Below are 5,364 nucleotides of genomic sequence, written 5' to 3' on the forward strand. Positions count from 1 at the left end.
AGACACTAGAGCACAATAGGTACTAAATACAGTCTGGGTGAACTAAAAGAATAGGGCATCACCATAGTTTTATATATATATATATATATATATATATATATATATAAACATATGTAAATAGATATGATGATGCTCTATGTATGTATAAGTACATACATGTATATATAATTGTATATATACACATATATATACAGTTTTGTATGTATATATACACACACACTAGATGTATCTGTATATTTATATATGCATATATATATAAATATGTGTATACATATGTGTATACATATGATATCATAGGAATAAGTATTTATACATTACTTTTTAAGAACAAATGAATCAACAAATACTCAACATTGCACGTCATTAGGGAGTTGCAAATTAAAACAATTAGATATCACTACACATCTACTGGAATGGTTAAAATCCAAAAAACCCTGAAAATACCAAATACTGGTAAGAATGTGGAATAACAGGAACTCTCATTCATTACTAGTAGGCATACTACAGTGTCATACACAGTCATACACAGTCCCTGTGTAAGACAGTTTGGCAGTTCCTTACAAAGCTAAGCATACTCTTAGCATACAATCTGAGAATCATGCTCCTTGGTATTTATGCAAATGTGTTGGAAATTTGTGTCCATATAAACACTGCACACGAATATTTATAGCACCTTTATTCATAATCGCCAAAAAATTCTAAGTAACCAAAATGTACTTCAAAAGATGAATGGATAAACACATTGTGGTACATCCATACACTGGAATACTTTTTCAGTGATAAAAAAGAAATGAATATCAAACCAGGAAAAGACATAAAGGGGCCTTTAATGCACATTACTTAGAGAAGCCAGTCTGAAAAGGCTACATACTACACGTAATTCCAATTATATGAGAAAGCAATAGTGACAGTAGCAAGATTAGGGGTTGCCAGGGATTTGGGGGTAAGGAAGAAGATGTGGAGCACAGGGAATTTTTAGGGTGGTGAACTATTCTGTATGATACTGTAACAGTGGATAAATGACAGTGCATTTGTCAAAACCCATAGTACAGAACAACATAAGAACATTAATGTAAACTCTGGACTTTAGTTAATAATTATGTGTCAATATTGGTTCATTCGTTCCAACAAATGTACTATTCTAATGCAAGATGTTGATAATAGGGGAAATATGAGGGGAAGAGGGGGTATATGAGTACTCTTTGCACTATTTGCTCAATTCTGTAAACCTAAAACTGCTCAAAACAATAGTCTATTAATTAAAAGAAAAAAATGGGTTGATTGCTTAATTGCAGTTTGTTCTAAAGCTTTCTCAACCTTACCATTAATTCAAATAGGAACCTGAATGATATTGTAATTGAATACAAAATTGGGTAGGAGTTGCACTCTATAGTGTCTGCTACTAGAGTGCTCTGTAGCCTGAAAAATCGCATATCCTGGGATAGACTGTGTGCAATTAGGTGCTTAACAATCGGAGTCTATTGCTCCCTCGTGTAAATCCCCTCAATGGTTTCCCATCAAACTTAGAATAAAATCGAACTCACGGGCCTTGCATGAGCTGACCACCTTCTAGACTGTTCAGTATGCTGCAGCCATGTCAGCCTGTCTTCCTCCTCCTCTCCAAGCTCATGTGAACCCCACACTTGCCATTTCTACTTTTTAAAAGCATCTTTTATCACTCCATTGGCTCCTTTTTGTAGTTATGACTATGAAAAGGATTGGCACATCCTTCTCTACCCTACCTCTACTCTACTCTACTATCCTACTGCATTTTCTTCTTTGCACTTGTCTTTGGTCACATGCATTTCATTTACGTCTGATCCTGGTCCCTCCAAGATAGCCCCCTCAAAAGCAGGGATCCTGCTTGTCTTTCCACCACTGTTTGCCTAATGCCTAAGATATCATGCAGTGGGTACTCAATGCTTCACTGCTGAGTGAAAAATGGAAGAAAATATGAAAATGTGATTAAAGTCATACAGCATGACCTGGTTAGATCTGGTTAGGTAGTTGTGGGGTCTAGAATCAATTATCAATGTTGCCACACATAGGTTAAGAAATTCATGCAACATATTTTACCTCTTTGAGCCTTCACTTCCTCTTGTATCAAATGAGACTTCCAGACTACCTGGGATCTAAAGACTTTTTAACTCTAAATTCCTACATTCTTTATGGTTTGAAATGATTGAGGTCTCACTAGAGAGCTGCTAATTCGATATATTCTATTAGCAGTGCAATTTCTGTGATGATATATGCCAGTTCAGCATACTGGAACCACCTTTCAGAGTGACATTGTCACACATCTGGTCAAATAAATTAATGTTCCCATCTGGATTGATGCTTTTGGCAGGGAAGCTGAGTACTAATGCCACATGACCCCTCCATCATAAAACACAAAATGTGTTATGATTTTGCACCATCAGGCAGTGAAACTGTTGACTTCCCGTTTTCCTGTTTTGTTTTGTTTTTCATGGAATCATCCATTAACCTATACTTGGCACTCCACATCATATAAAGGTATACAAAATCTCACATGTCTTCATGGGGCTTTGTGTATATTTGCTCTATCCTGCTTCTGTAGAAAACATCAGCATGTACTAGATCAATGATAATTTTAGGTAAATGTGTTCCATATAACAAAAAGCAATGTCTGACTTGAAACCCTGGCGGAGGGACGCCTGGGTCGCTCAGCCGGTTAAGGGTCTTCATTTGGCTCAGGTCATGATCCTGGGGTCCTGGGATAGAGCTTCACATTGGGCTCCCTGTTCAGCAGGGAGTCTGCTTCCCCTTCAGCCCCTACCCCAACTCATGCGCTCACTCTCTCTCACTCTCAAATAAATAAAATCTTAAAAAAAAAAATGAAACCCTAGCAGATATTCTTGTTGAAAGGACGCTGGATCATGGAAATATCCCATATAATTCCAAATTATTGCCATGCCAGGAAAAGGCAGACTTCCTGCAGTTCTGCTTTCTGGGGTACATGCAGACTGTCCTCCAGGAGGATCATGGACACATATCTCTTTCCCTCACAAAGGCGGGTTCTACTGGTGTTGAGAGAACGTCTGTTTCCATCAATCCCCTGCCTTGTATGAAATCTACTTCTTGCTTCAAATTTCAGTTTCAATGATCACAATAGACTTGAGCCAGCACCTAAAACACTGTCACATCTTGAAGACTATACCCTTCACTCTCTTGCTGGAGGTAAAACAATGTGGGGCAGATGAGTTGCTGGTAGCAAAGTAATGGACGCTTCATAAAGACAGCGCTGTCTGCTGAAAGCCCCAGAAAGCCCACACATCAGGGCTTTCTAACAATGGTGTGAGATCATACTGTTCTCTCTCAACCCGAGTCTCATCAGGACAACACTAATGGTGAAAAAAATGGGAGGAGGGAATTGAAGGAAAAGGATTAACTATTAACCCTATTCAACTTAAATGCCAAAAGAATCACTTATATTTTCCAAATATATATGAGGAATAGAAACTCCTGCAGGGAGATAAATAATATATTTTACAATGCCTGACACATATATTTGTTTGGTAAACATTAGTTTTCTTTTTTATTAAAAAATGAACTTCATATTCTATTTGCTTAACTCCAAGAGCAGCCGTGGTTTTCGAGAGCTTCCCACGTGCTTAACACCTGGGGTGGATGGGGCATTGTCTCTCACTTTACAGAACTTTCATTTTTGGGGGGGGCACACATACAAACTGCTTGAAGAGGAAGTGAAAGGAGTTCTGAGGAGAGGTTTGACAGGACAACTTTAAAAGCCTGGGTATGTGTGATTAATGTGAATCAGAAAATTGGAAATGGGTCATGGATAGATATGGTTTGGGCTGAGCGTGTGGAGCAGAAAGGTTGACAGAACAATAGGAATGAAGACCAGATGGTGGAAACATTCTGATTATTACATTCTGCTTATTACATTTTAGGTACCAGGAAAGAAGGCTGTTGGAATACCTGACCAAAAAAAAAAAAAAAAAAGAGGAAAGGAGAATATTCCTAGTATTAGATAAACTGGACCAGTAGGGGGTAGTTAGATCATGGAGGAAGGATAATCCAAGCTAAGCTATGAAGTTCCAGTTTTATTCTAGAGCTAAGGAAGAACTGAATTTAAGAGGTTTTACTGTTTGCATTTGTTTACTGACTTAATGAGGGAAGTGACTTCAGTTTGAGAGAAAACTTTGTTCTAAAATCGGCTGCAGAAAAGCATGTGCACACATGCACACACACACATACCACATCACAGACAGACACTTAAGCAAATTAGCGAAGTGTGTCTGTTACATTAATACAGTGTTTACTGTCACAACCTGAGCTGCCCTAGCTACATGTTTCCAAACTGAGACTTCTAAACCACAGCAAGTGGTCCATAATGAAAGCTTGCTCAGTGCACTGAAGAAGAGAGTTTGTAGCCGACCCCAGCCCTGTGGCCAGGAAGAGGGAGTACTATGGAATTATTGACAAAGCACACTCTAGCACTAGTAGGAAGCCACCATGGGAAGTAGAAAGCAGGGCCAGGCCAGGGGTAGATCATGGTGGCTGACCCCTGTGACAGGGCTAACATAGAAAGTTGGCAGATCAGTAGACACCTGTTGCCTAAAATTTTCTGCATCTGTTTTCAGGAACATGGACATGGACAACTTCACAGTCTTCTCAGACCATTCACTAATAAGAATGGAGCTCCTCAAATCTTATAAGGTATGATCTTGGTGCCTTCAGGGACTGAATGGGGCCAAGCAAACCCACGAGAACCACCTGTGTTCTACCTGATGACACTATGCTGGAGGTGAAGGTAGAACTTGGGGTAACAAAGGAGTACAGGGGGTAATACATATGTTGTGAGCTCTTATCATCCAGTTGAAGAGTTAAGACTTACTTTGACACAAGCTTTCTACGCATACAAGCTCAAGATAACTTTTGTTCATACACAACTCAAGTTCTTCTCCTTCGTGAAATTTTACTTTGTTTCACATCCACCCCAACCCTTCCCCCCACTTTTCCACCATGCCTTATCATTTATTTACAATTTACTCCATTTTCATATAAATAAAAAATAATGTAAGTACAGACAGTTGCAGCTCCCATTGCTAGGGAAACTGGCCTGTGTGGTTTTGATAAAGTCACTTAACTCTGTTGGTTCTTTCTATTATATTTTTGGTTTATCTCCCTCATACTGATTAAATCCTATCCTCTCTGGGTCCCCATGTTCTGGCAAATCAATACAATTCTTCTGAATAAACCAACTCAATGCTTTTTATTTCTACTTGATAAATTTTGTTTTAACCTTTCCTTGGCCTCTTAACTGTCATCATGGAGAATCATTTACATTTATCTTTAAAATTACATAAATGCCTGAACTAGTAA

Source organism: Callorhinus ursinus, unplaced genomic scaffold, assembly GCF_003265705.2.
Source record: "Callorhinus ursinus isolate GAN/ISIS: 27379988/994484 unplaced genomic scaffold, GSC_fseal_2.0 scaffold4, whole genome shotgun sequence".
NCBI classification, from domain to species: Eukaryota; Metazoa; Chordata; class Mammalia; order Carnivora; family Otariidae; genus Callorhinus; species Callorhinus ursinus.